Here is a 14471-nt window from a genome sequence, read left to right as displayed (position 1 = left end):
TACAGAATGTTATTTCACATTTTGTGAAATATTTTTCAGAACAAAAAAAAATTAAGACAATTACAATTTCATTTATTTCTATTCATCAAGGAAGTGTAATGCAATTGAATGTGACATTGTGAAAATTTTAAACCTCTCCCAAAGAGATAATTAAAAAAAAAGGTACTTTTCCTATTAAAGAGGAAGAGGAGAGCAAGTGAATACAAGCTCATAGTTGCAAAATCAGATGTATGACAAGATATTTGAAAATTTAAGAAAAAAATCAGAAAATAAGTCTTTAGAATATAATACTAACTTTTTAATTCACTTTTCAATTTTTAATTTTTATCAGCAAGAAAGTTGATAGTAGGTCTTCAGTATAAATAATCCTACTAAAATCACAGATAAATTTTCATCATGTTATGGGCAATAATGGCCACTGATAAGTAATAACTTTAAAATATTCAGAAAGCAATACAGATGACTCATGTTATATCTCTATTTAGAAGCCTAAAAATTTGATTTCATTAACCATTATAGGTACTGCAGACTTTCAGCTCCGTTTCATTTCCTTGGAATTTCCTTGGCATGCTTTGCATTTTCTGTCCTGCAGGACACAGAGATCTACAGCATCTAAAACTTAGTTAATACATTCACAGCATATCAACAGCTGTGCTTCCACATTGTGGTCTATCCTATGGGACAATCCCAAGACCATCCCTAATGTATACATATGATTAGGGAGTTTTTCTAGCCAGAAGGAAAGATCAGTTCAGCTGCTACAATGCCCACAGCACTGTGGATTGGGGTTTCTTTTTGGGTTTTTTGTGTGGTTGTTTGGCTGGGTTTGGTTTTGAGTTTGTTTTTTTTTTTTTTATTAATTGGGTATTGTTGGTTTTACTTTATTGTTGGTTTGTGGTATTTTTTGTTTCAATTTTAACCTTACTAGCCTTTCCTGATCTAAATCAGTCCACTTTAAATAGCTTAGCTCACAAGTTACTCATAATTAAATAGAGCTTTACACATCACTGCAATATAGTGAACTCAGAATGAGGGGCTACTTTGCACCCTATTTCATTCTGCCTTACATATTGAAAGCCATGTTATGAAGAATAAATTTTGAGCTTAAGACTGTCTTCCAGAATAGGCACTGGTATTACACTGTGTATTTGGCATTTACAGAAACAAGGAATATTAAAAACATTCCTTGTGCTTCAAAAATATTCACTGACCTCTAACAATACTGCCAGCCAGAAAGCTCCCATTTCCAGGGATACTGGGATTGGAAAATGTGCCCAGTGCATCATTTTTGGGCATCAACACCTTTCAAATCTAGAACACCCATGGAGACTGGAAACTTAATAGCAACACCAAGATCCCATTAGGGTTAGAGTTGGGGTTCAGCTAGCCACAGAGCCTACAGCTGCAGGAACACTGGCACCAAAAAAGGCATGCCACGGGAATCACCAACAATGCTGCATCCATGTTTTTCCATTCTAGGCCACTTGCTGTAATGGGGACCTCACCTGCAGTGTCATAATTCCACTGTGGCTAGGATCAGTTAGGGTTCAGAGGGTCATTGAGCCTACACCTCCAGCAACAGTAAGGCTGGAATACAAATGCAGAAAAACAGTGAAAGAACGCCAACACTGCTGCATCTACAGCTTTCTAATCTGGAACACCTCTGGTGGAACAGAACAGACTTATTTATGGTTAGGGTTTTTGACAGCCAGAAATTCCACAATCCCAGAGAAAATGCAGCTGGTAAATGTATGCTCAGTGTGTCATTTCATGGCACCAACATGCTGCCTTCATGTCTTTCAAGTCTAGAATACCCATGGAGGCTGGGAGCTCAAGAGCATTTTTGGGTTTGTTTGGGGTTGAGTTAGCCTCAGAGCCTACAGCTCCTGGGGTACTGCTACTGGAAAAGACATGCCAACAGGATCACAGCAGCACATCTACATAGCTGCCTCAACACTTATCAGATCTGAGTCACCCAAGGTGATGGGGACCTCAGGTGTAGCACTGAGTTTTTATTCTGGTTAGGATTAAGGATCCCATTACCAAAGAGCCTGAAGCTTTTTCTGCTCCAAACCCATCCAGCCACTTCAAACTTTTGTCCTTGGCTTCTGTATCTCACTTTGGCATTCCAGTGTAATTCCACCTATTTCACACTGCTTGATATTTACATACATGAGAAGGGACTCCCTTCTCATGTATGTAAATACCTGGGAAATTCATAATTACATTTATATAGATCTTGTCCACTCAATTTTGACATCCCACCATACCCTTCTTGTCAGCAGAAGTGAGCAAATTAAACCACAGCTGATTCCTAAGTATCATACTCCCAATTGACTTAATGAATATCAGCACTTTATCCATTCACCTAATCTATCAAATTAAATAATTAGGACATAATGAATTGAAAGTAGCCCAATCAATGAAGTCAAAAAAGAAAGGACACTATCTTTTTAATGTTTTCAACTGCTGAGAGCAGAAAAGTCTCTGTTGTGAAATGTGGCTGCTATTTGTTTACTAATTCAGATGACTGGTTTTGGGTCAAACAACCACCAGAATGAATGCAAAAGCAATTATTGCCCTATTGGCCAAAGTCACCTTGAAATTAAACTTGAATAAGGTTGATAACATGCCTTTATCATAGATCTAAAAGCCAAATGTTATTGCCAGTCTCTCACTGCCCAATTTACTTGGGAGTGAAAAAGTTTCATACTGCTGAAACTTCTTGTGCTGTCTTGACTGGCAAGTATATGTCTACATATGTAAATTGGATCAAAACACAGGGAAAGGATAATTGGAGAATCCCATTCAGCCCACTGCAATTGTAAGTGAAAAAAGGGTAGAGATTTAATCTAAAGGTGTTGACAGAATATTGAAGTTATATGCTACCACATATCACAGCCAAAGAAAGAAGAGCGTCTCTGGGGTAATCTACCCAAGATTTGAGCCTCAGTAATTTTGTACACAGTATTTTGACTTACAGGGACAGTCCTTGCCTAATCCTCTTTCCCTGTGTATTAATTCTAAGGCCTACCTTAGGCCTTGCTTCAAAGTCTTAGGAGTCTCTAAAATTGCGGAAAGAGTGAACAAATAAAATCATCTCAAGATCAATCCATCCGTCCTCCATGCTGATCGGTGTGAAGATAGGAGGTATGAGAGTGAAAGTGGCTTGAAAAGAGGTCTCATGTGGTTTATGTCCCAGTCTTTTTGAGAAGCATAATAATTCTTCAATTGGAAACTGGCAAAGGATTAATTTAATGGAACTAGTGTTGCATAGTACCTGTTCTGATCTGTCTCTCATATTACCAATTTATTTACCATGTTGCCATTGATGATCCTGACAACACTCTTCTATAGCCATGTGATTCAACAGAATCAGTAAAAACCTGAAACTGTAATTATCGGATTGGTGTCTCTTATGAAATAACTAAGCAATGCAAAACTGAGTAATTGAGTGTCTTCAAAATGCAAAGATCTAATTGAATGAAAAGATTCTGTTCTTATAATATTTATCTGGTCCTCTTTAACTTATCTCAGCAGCTCAGTGGTGATCTGTTTGGTTATTATACTCACATATTGAAGCAAATAAATGTTTACCATTTCAGATTTCTAAGGCAAAACTGACTAACACTTTTCATTGAGCTAATCAGAACTTTAAGCCATCCCTATCCAATTTAATAGTAAGAACCAAAACTTCACATTAAATGTAAACATTAATCAATTTTATGGTAATAAAGTCTTACCAGTAAATTGGCATTTAAGGTTTTTATTTCATTTGCTCTGTCTGTGATTTTATTGTGTATATTCAGACTATGGAGATACCAAGTAAACCTATGAATTCATAATCATATGAATAAAAGTCTCTGCATTAGTATAAGGTATCAGCATTCAAAGCCAATCACAAAATGTCTCATTCTGATGTCTAAAGATCATGAAACTCCACTTCCCCTGTAATTCAATTACAGAAAATCACACATACTCAGAAGAAAGCAAATACTGAGATCCAGACTCCAAAAAGTACTTAAGTATCTGACTTCAAGCAAATTAAGCAGATATTAGATATTTGCATACATTTGTGGATCTAGGACTAAACTGCTTTCAATTTCATTCTGCCAATGAAGTGAGCAGTTACAGCAAATTCTGAATGCTGTACCATAATCACAGCTATATTCAAAAGAAAAATTTCTGCCTGAAATTAGGTGCTGAATTTTACCAATGGGATCAGCCTTGAAGAGAGAGAAAAAAGAGCAAGATCAGAAGGCAACAATTGAACCATCTGATGAAACTGGCAGGAGGTTGTGAAGGGAGAGGGACAGGATGAAAGTGCCAGCACTTTGTTACTCTCAGCACCCACAGGAAATCTACTGTATTTGGCTGCAGCAAATATACCTTGGCCCACTCTGGTTTGCTACCTCCTTTCCTGCTCAGAAACTTGCCAGGCACTGCAGGAGAGCTACTGAGGGAAAACCAGAAAGTGGCGGTGGTTTTGCAGGATGGCTGAAAAGATACAACTGCTTCCACAAAAACCCAAGGCTTTCCTGGGGAAGCAGGATATGCTGCTGCTTGTACAGCTAGGCTGCCACTGCTGGAAATAAAGGAGTGTCTGTTCTCATTGAAAGGCATGTTCTACCCTGGGCAAGGGACCCAGTCCCTCAACTCAGCCACTCCATCCCCGCAAAAGTATGAGAGACAGACTGCCATGGGAAGGATAAATGGATATGGTGTTACCATCCAGGCATATATTTGTGATGAACTAAGAATGAACTTTCAGTTAGAAAGAGACAGAAAGCTATTGAAGACAAAAGGTAAGAAACTACAATTCCATTAGCATAATACAGCACAAATTTGAAAGTTCTGACTGTGCTAGTCAAACATTTTATGTACAGTGGTCAACTGGAAATAAGATAATGTCATGCTGCTGCACCTCCATTCAGAGCTCCCAGCTCTAAAGATATTTTATATGTGTGATCCCACCTGCTTACCTACATTGGCAATTTGATGCATTTTTCACTAAAATAATCTGCCTTGATAAATGAAATAAGATGTTAAATTTTAGCTTGGCAGCTTGGGGTTCTAAAGACATCAACTATCAGCATGTTCCATGCTGACCTAGTGAATTACCTGAAAATCTTATTTTTTCAAACACTTAAGCCACAAGGAAAAAAATCTATCCTCATCATCAATAAAGGGAGCTAATGGTGACAAATTAGTCAATGTGGCAAGTACAAGACTCTTTTGGAGAATAATTCTATTTTATGCCTCTTTCTAGCACTAAGCTATTATGTTCCAATCTACAACTCCATTGAAGGCTGTTATAAAAATATCCTCATGCAGCTAATCATAATGTAACAACTTCAGTGCCTTAAATATCCTGTTTCTAAAGATTCTGTCATTGGATTGCTCTCTGCATGTCCTTTCAAAACATGAGTAACAATTATCAATGTTTCATATTATTAACCTTGAGGGTGAATAGAAAAAAGACACCAAATTTAGCTTGACTTTTGGAAGTGCAGCTTATGAGTGTTCTTCCATTCATTAAAAGAAACAAGTAAATAAAAATAAGCCCTCCCAACTTTCTGAACTCAGTGTTCCATCCTATTTAGTGTGGAAATGTGCTAGCTCTGTAATTCACCATTGCTGCTTACTTACAGTGATGTCATGAATTAATGAGATCATGCATTGTCATTTTCAGTATTTTTCCCTCAAACAGACTTGTTTCACAGAACTTTGATCTTTTAGCCTCAGGCCATATGCAGTATGTGATTGACAATAACATTTTATCTATTTGTTTTGACAGGTAAGACAGTATTGACATGGTACTATGGAGGAAAAAAGTTAATGTCCTTGTTGAAAAATAAAAATTCAGGATGTGTACCTGTAGCAGCTTTAACATGTTACCTAATCATCTGACAACCACCACAAACCTGAGCAGATATAGTTTCAAACATTTCTAAAGTCATTTACAGTTATTCACATTAATGATAGATTACACTTATTTAACTTTTCATAATAAAACTCCTCCTCATTGCAATCTCTTATGCCAGACAATTACAAACAATGATATTCCTGTTTATAAAGACTTAAAAATATTTACTTTTGCTATTATTTAAAATTACATATGTATCTCAAAGGAAATTAACATATATAACACGATATATCAGTTTTGTGATGTTTGTTAACCATAGAGTGATGTTGGATTTATTCATATGAAAGTTGACTTTTATTATTGTCAACACTTACTTTAGGACATGCTTTTTCCAGGAATTCTACTACATAATTTTATTTTTTAATGAATCTTAGCATTTGTTGTGATCTTGTCCATCTCCAAACTTTAATAATGTTTCTATCTAGAAATATGAGGAACATTCAAGGTTGTATTAAATAATTATATAAATTGTTCACAAAGTCTTTCATCCATGTTGCTGTTATGCAAATATCAGGGAGAATATTTCTTAAAGCTTGTCAAGAGTACAGTAAAATATTCAACTACATACAGAGGACTTACAATATAAAAACTTGAAGAAAAACTAGTTGTTTTGAATGTTGGGAATGTCTGCAGACAGAGAATTAGATGGATTATTATTTGTTATTTATTTTATTATCTGCGATCTTAGCTTCAGCTGCTTTAAAACACATTTAAAAATCAGATCTGAATCCTCTTTGTAAATGTTTTCAGGGAGAGAGATTTTTTTATCCCAGTGAGAGCCATCATGGATATGGATACACTAATATTATTTAAAGAAAACTCTTGAGAATACACACAATGGCCTCCTGCTAATAAGTGTAGCACAATTGCATTTTTTTTGAAGTTCTTTTGTGTTAATTATTATAACATTATGAAATCGAGCCCAGGGAATGATTATTCAGGCACTTTTATCACTGACAGCTGGATGCTAACATGGATTATTTTATACTGCCCGACTGTATTTCAATAAATTAAGTTACAACTGTGTCCACAATTTTAATATCTTTCTAAAATAGTTATACTTTTTTATTATCTTTTTTTTTTAAATGTTGCCCACCCACAAGTATTACCACAGTCTTAAGGAAGCTCCAACACAAATAAGACAATGAAGGTGCAAACATTTTGATCAAACTTACTTTCACTGTATGCACCAGGTTTATAAAAGTTAAAGCAATTAACTTTTATATCATTATCCATCTGTAAAAATATGCATTAATTAGCACTCAACATTTTCATACCCTGAAATGACAAAAAAAAATTGAAAGCAAATCTTACAGATTTGATTCCGTAAATATTTATTTGCTTAACTAAGGAGAATGGAGTTAAAAGTCATTATAAGGTATATTGCTCGGACCATCACAGTTCTTATTCTGAAGAAGTGGAATTTAGTTTTCTACAGATCTTTTATGACTTTTTAAAAAGCATGGTTTTCACTAAACCTTTTCACACTGGAGAAGAGGTTGTATTTTCTATACTGCAACAGAAGCACGGACTTCATTGCAGATCAAATATCTACAAATTTGTGCAGCTCTACATCTTTGAATTTTAACATAACCTTGTTTACATTTGTTAAAGTCACTCAACTTTCACAGTATTATTTTTCATTCTTCTTTTCTTGAAAAGGTTCAAAAAGTAGCAAGTCATTATATTTTTCTGCTGGCAGACTGTGATACATTGAGTGTAATCCAGAATTATATCAACTGGAACATTCTTTTGTGAAGAAATCTTAGAGGTGACTGCCATGTTATTTGGCAAAAAAAAAAAAGAATAATGAAAGAGCTCTGTTGTTTCAGCTCACAGATTGCCATCAAACATTATTTTATGGCTTGCTTCTGACAGAGGAGGAGATTACAAACCTATGTTAAACCAAGAAAATGATGAGCCTTGGGACCACTCACAAGCTTCCATGAATATATACACTAGATTCATAGGTAGTAAAGAGATTGAGTATTCTGCTGGCTTCCCAGGTGACCAGAGACATCTCCACAGCTGAAGCAGAGTTGCTCTGACTCACTGGGAACCCAGCACAGGCAATGTCACTTATGGGCTTCTGGATCCTCCATCTGGTGCAGCTTTGAGGAATGGCAATAGAAGAATAAAGAATGGTGAAAGAGAAAGCAGTCCCATGCTTAAGTTTTGCAGCAAATAGTGTGAACCTCTACAGAAAGGATTAATATCCAGAAGCCCTAGCTGTACCTTAGTTCTGTTTCAACATAGCCTCTTTGTTCAGACAAACAGGGCATGGCAAGCTAGATGAGTGATGTAGATTTGATGAATATTTAAGATCAGCTTTCTCATAGAAACACACAGAAATTCTCTCCTGGAATTTCTTCATGTCTGCATGGATGTCAAAGCCTTATTGAACTCTAGTTGTTTAAACAATCTTTTCAAAACCCAATAGTTTTCTTCTTTTAAGACAATGTTAAAAGTTGTGATAGGATTAATTATGCCATTGCACCTAAGGCTGGACAGTAACACATGTACCAAATTCTTATAAATAAAATATAATAATGAAACAAACAAACAAAAAAACCCCACCAAAACCCCCACCAAATCCACAACTTTTAAAAAGTGACACTTGTTCTTTTTTTTTAATTGTAAAACATAACTATCCCATATTTGTTACTGTTTTGAGACTAAAACCTTGATCAGTTAAGTCTTTTGCACCAAAATTACATTTCTACCATTATATGATACAGTCTTCAGTTGGGGAAGTTAGCAAAAATATAGACTGGAATAGTCTGATGCGTACTCTTTAACACAGCTTCACAGCCTGAAGATGCATAAGTGTCTTTTCTGTCTGTAAAAAATTATCAAAATGTTTCTAATTTCCAATGGAAACTCTGATAAGTTATCATCACAAAATTATGGACATTATCAATGTTGTTACTTAGATGTAAGTACTAAAATGGTTTTAATGCTTAATGAGAAATAAGATATGAAAAAAAAATTTCTAACTCCAAAGCAAGACCTTCTTCTGAATTAATCATTTGTTTCTGTCACACATAACTGTAAAATCTGAACATAGTCATGAGGTACCACCTTCAACACTAGCACAAGTTTATGAGACACTATACTCATAACAAGTGCCACAAAAATGTGTCAGAAAATTCATGTTTCCAAAATGTCAATCTAAATCATAAAATGTAGAGAAAAGGGAAAAGAACATTCATGTGCATCTATGATCTGTAAATAAAACAGATGATAATGCAGAGATATGCCATTTCATGAGCTTTAATAATTTTTCCTGTACGTTTTCTTTGTAAGTTATCTTTTAGCTTAGTTTGGTTGTGATGTTAGTTAGAAAATAAAAAACATAATTCCAAAAGAAATATTTTCAAAATTTTAAATGTGTTTGTATTTGCTAGAAAAATAGAATTATTATCTTCTTTTCTCTCCCCTTGCCTTTTGTAACTTTTTTTGTCAGAGAAAGCCTCCCATAAAACTTAATTTAAATTACAATTATTTTCATTCTCATTTCATCTGTAAGTCTCAGTGCTACCTCAAAATGGTTGTGAGATTGACTATGTTATATGGCATTTCTTATTATTTGACATTCTCCAAAGAATTTCCATGTGTAAATGGTCATAACAGAAACAGCAGCCTTTTTTTTGTATATATAATTTTTCTTTTTAGGCCAAGGAATTATTCAAAAGATTATCTTAAACTGTTATATTTATGATAGCAAATTTTATTTGGAGATTATATGAAGGATCCATCAATGAGTTGTTGCTGTTTTGCATCTCTCTGACACAGTAAAGCAGCTCTAAGTTCTCTGAGCTTGTTGGATTTGCAGCTGCTTTTTGCTGCCATCATGACACAAAGCAGTGAGATCATCCTGGTGAATCTGGTCTGTAGCTGATATCCCTTAGATTAGTTATATGTCTTCACACAACACTGTTCAGGACTTTGGAAATTTAGTTTACAGACCATACAACATAATGAGAAGAACAGGACAGACAGACCGACAAGCTGGCTGGCTGGCTTTGTAAAGTTCAAAGCTTTTAGACCAGGCATTTCTCATGGATTTCTGAAGGATTTATTTACTCTATCTACAGTGTAGTAGAGAGATATGATTTCTCATTGCCATGCTAAATCCTTGACTGCCATAGCTTTAGATTAGTCAAGAAAACTTGACTAAATTAGCAGCATGTTCTACTTTTTTTCTGGGTTTTTTTCTTTTACAACCAGAACCCATTCTTCTGCTATGTGGATCAGTTTGCATCATGGTTTTATTTATTCCATCTGTTAAAAATGATAGCTTCCTCTAAATAAATCTAATCTGAGTACTCACATATTCATCTATGTCGCTGTGCTCATTGAATTCGGAAGTATCAGCTTGCCCTAAGCATTTCAGAGCTCAGGAATGGAAGGCGAACTGCTTAGACATTCACAGAATGATTCAAAACCAACCAATCCTCTTTGATTACTTACAGCCATATCTCAAGTCCTGCTTGAAGCACTTCTGGGTTATGTCAGGAAGAACAGTCTGTCCTTGTGTGTCTCCAGAGTAAGCTGTACTACCCTCTCTAAGATAGAAGAGCAAATGGTTTCCATGGTATGTAGGTCAAGCAATGCATTGTAAAAGTCTGTCCAAGTCTTTTTCTCAGAATTAATCAGAAGTCTTTTTAGTGGAGCCAGGCAAAATAAGAAATAGCACCTATTTAATTTTTTAATTTATTTTTTTTCTTGTACTTAAAACAATCTTTCAGAAATATCAACATGATGAGTCTTATTCTAGCCTACTAAATATAGAAATTAAGTATTCCAGACAAAATTACTATAGGTAAACAAATACAACTATTATTTGAAACCAGATAATACTTCTATATAATTACTTCTTTTTTTTGCTTATACTTTGAACAGCAAAACTGATTAATACAGCAAAGAAAATAGAAAATAAAGAACAAAAGCAAAACACTAAATCATTCTATCTCTACAATATCAGATTTGTTTTATTTTATTTTATTTTATTTTATTTTATTTTATTTTATTTTATTTTATTATCTTTTAAGGAGTGGGGGATTACTCTGTTCTTTTAAATTGAAAGATCCATTCCCAAGGTAGCTATGAGTGTCTGGGAAACCACTGTATTTACAATAGAGAAGCTTCACGATGGCCTTTGTTTGTTATGGATTAATTATTATGCAAAATACTCTCTGCAGTTAAGGTGGGGATAATGGTCTTGTTTAGAGACACTATATACTATTTTCATGTGAAAGTTAACCAGTTAGGTTCTATGACTGGAAAAATAAACTTTTTAAGTCTCTATAGGTTTTTCTATATGGAATCAACCAAATTATGCATATAGATAGATGTAGATAGACATGGAAAACTCATACATAGAAACACATTAATTTTCAAGAAAAAGTACATAACTTCTGTGCTCACACCCCACAGTGTGAAGAATGCATTTAAAGAGCAACACATATACCATAAGCACCTTATGAATTTCTAACACAACCTGATCAGCTGCTAGTAGTAATTAACCCTGATCACCTCCCACATGATAAAAGCATTGCTACTTAAAAAATTAAAATATGGCCCTTTGCTGGATCTCTAAAGAGGCATATCCTGTTGGGGTTAATTGAAATTATGAAATATGGCAGATTAGCTGCTTTGCACTGTCTTTGGCAGAAAAAAATTAAGTCTGAAACATAATCCTGCTTCTCAAATATATTTCATATCTCTCATACCTTGCTTTGCCCTGTTAGTGGAGTTCTTGACAAGAACTCAGGACATCCATTTTGATGTGACTGAACTTGTTAGAAGAAAGAATGCTGTTAGTTTACTGAACGGGATTTTTACAGAATAATTTGGCATTGAAGGCAAATTGAAAATTAAGATTTTGAAAAATAAATTGAGATGTTTTCACTGCTAATGACCACACAGATTTACAAAAAAAAAATTAAAAAATACAGTTTTATACATGTTCATGCAGTTGACTTAGATGCTGCATTTAGCAGACCTCAGTGGAAACTGCCCAGCCTGCACTTTTGTTGAGAACAAAAAATAGTTATGTGTTCTGCAACAGTTACCATGTAATTACATGAAACTAGAGAATGTATTTGACATTTATGTTCCATAATTTATAACACTAGTGACTGAATAAAACAATCCTGCATAGCTGTGTAAACCTGTTCTAACATGTAGCACTTCAGAAAGATAATACTGTAGGAAAGAAGGCACAGCTTTCTTCGCCTCTATCTGTCTCTCTTTTTGTTTTTGCTTTTGTTTTGTTTTTTTTTTTTTGTTTTTTTTTTTTTTTTATGAGAATACTTGTTCTTAAAAACATATTTCCTTTCCTCATTAAAAAGCAGAAAATTCTATAAAACAAGAGCAGGACAGAGAGATTTCCTCCTGACTGGACATGTTACTTGTGAAGCAAAATATAGATTATCATTGAAGCAAGATAGTTGGCAAAAGTCTTTTGAGCAGCATGTGGCTCTTAAGCAGTTCCAGTGCCTCCCCATGCTGAGACAGCACCATGTGTCTGACAGGAAAGCTGCTGAAAAGTCTCAGCCTCCAGCTGTGGGAGGAAGCAAGTCAGCCAACTCTGCAGAGGGGTTGCCCCATCACCCCAGGCTGTAAATGCCTGCTTGTCCAGATGCACCTCACATTGCACTGAAGACATTTTGAGTACCAAAACCAGGCCTCGTCACCTGAGCTTTCCCTTGGCATCTCTTTCCAAACTGAATGCAGTATATTTGGGGATTATCAGCCTAATAACCTTATGGAAATCTGAAATGCACTGGTATTATAAAATAAAAATACTCTTGTATGATTTTGCATCATACTAATGAGAATAATTTCTTTTCTAATTACATCTGAAACTAGCAAGAGTTCTAACATTACACCATAGAGCCTTTTCTGTACTTTTAAGACAGCTTTCCTTGAAAAGAGACTCAGGGACTTATTTTCCTAATTTCTCAAGTTAGTCAGAAAGCAGCTACTCATGTTTGCAACATAAACAACTTTGAGAAAATATCATGGATATTTTCCTCTGATGTTTAATATGGAAATTTAAGTGAACTAATTCCTAAAAACTTTTGTTTAGGTTTATTGTAAATTACTAGTACTGCTGTAATTAAAAAAAAAATGGTTTCGTGGTGCAAGATTGTTTGTCTATGATTTCTAAAAGGAATGAATACATTAAATATTTTACGAGGCTTTTAAATGCTTGATGATAGAGATTCAGCATGGTCTATTCTCATGCTGAATGGCCAGGAACAAGAGGCCTCTTTTATTGTTCCCTGTAAAACCAATGAAATGGAACCAATTGAAATATTGAGCACAGAGTCACAGGCAGAGGATAATAGCACTTTCTGAATGGCAAGAACACAACAAAGTGCATCTCAAGAGCTTTGTTTGTGTGGAGCAGATCTCTCCTCAGAATGGACTGTCTGAAGAGGCTTTGCTTAATGCACTGTTTAATAGCAGGGCTCTTCAAGGTCTCCCCACTCCATTATGACATGTGCACTGCTGCTCCTTGGATATGAGAACAGAAGTAAAACAGAGAAAAAACACCGAGTTTACTTAACCCAAATGACTTCCACTCATTTTCCAAATTGCACAAGTATCTAACAATGAAAAATATTAAATCCAACATTCACATCATATGAATTTATAATTATAGGAGGAGACCTTCTACACATTAAAAGCTTGTTTATGTGGTGGAACTGGTAGTATTTTTACTGTAAATTGAAATCGCAGAAGCTTTGTGATGGTGAAGATTAATGAAATACAAATTTCAATATAATAGCAATACTTCTGCTAGAACTCTGCAGTCAGAAGTTATAAATAAGGTACAAAATTGATATAAAAATCCTTCTTACAGCAATTTGTTTGACTTACAGCATTTGGTTCACTGAACTGTGCACTTAAACGCCTTTGCAGACCCTGAAAGTGTAAATACCTCTACTAATCATATGTGGGCACTGCTTGCTGATGCAAGCACATCTTTTAGTTACCTTTACAAATAATATGGTATATTGAGATGGCAAGCACTACTAATTGTCTAAAAATGCTTATCATCTGGGAAGTATTGGTTTCTTTTCCTTAAAGAATGACCAGGCCATGGGGTGAAGGAGATGCAGAGAAACATTGCTCTAAGAGGGAATTGTGTTTTGCTTCAGTGAGTCCATTTTCATGAGAAAATCAGATTGCATTAGGGCATATGCATGTGAATTCTTTAGGATATCCAGTATGTAAATACATTGAATTCTGAAGGCTTAATTGTAAATTATTGCAAGAGAACACTGGGATCCCAGTCAAATCCTAATGCTGATACTGCAGCAACTACTCAATTGCTTCCTCTTTCTAACAGAATGAGCGGCTGAAAAATAAAAGTCAAAAAATTAAAGACAAAAGAAGAAAACATATTGTACTAATGTCATCTGACTAAATAGAATCGACTGCTAAGTTTAGCTGATCAGAAAGTTGAAATTGTGGAGCAGTCAGTGTAATATGCTGTTTTTCAAAATACTGAAGACTAGAAGTATGGTTT

At 34.9% G+C, this 14471-nt stretch overlaps 1 long non-coding RNA gene across 1 annotated transcript in view; it reads right to left on the bottom strand.

Moving 5' to 3' along the window:
- The window catches only part of LOC110470575 (uncharacterized), a 74148-nt gene that overhangs the window by 47644 nt on the left and 12033 nt on the right, over positions 1 to 14471 (bottom strand). The gene's annotated exons all lie outside the window — the stretch shown is intronic.

This window comes from Lonchura striata, chromosome 2, assembly GCF_046129695.1.
Source record: "Lonchura striata isolate bLonStr1 chromosome 2, bLonStr1.mat, whole genome shotgun sequence".
Classification (NCBI taxonomy): Eukaryota; Metazoa; Chordata; class Aves; order Passeriformes; family Estrildidae; genus Lonchura; species Lonchura striata.
The sequence above is the reverse complement of the archived record's forward strand: the minus strand, read 5'-3'. Positions and strand labels throughout refer to the sequence as shown.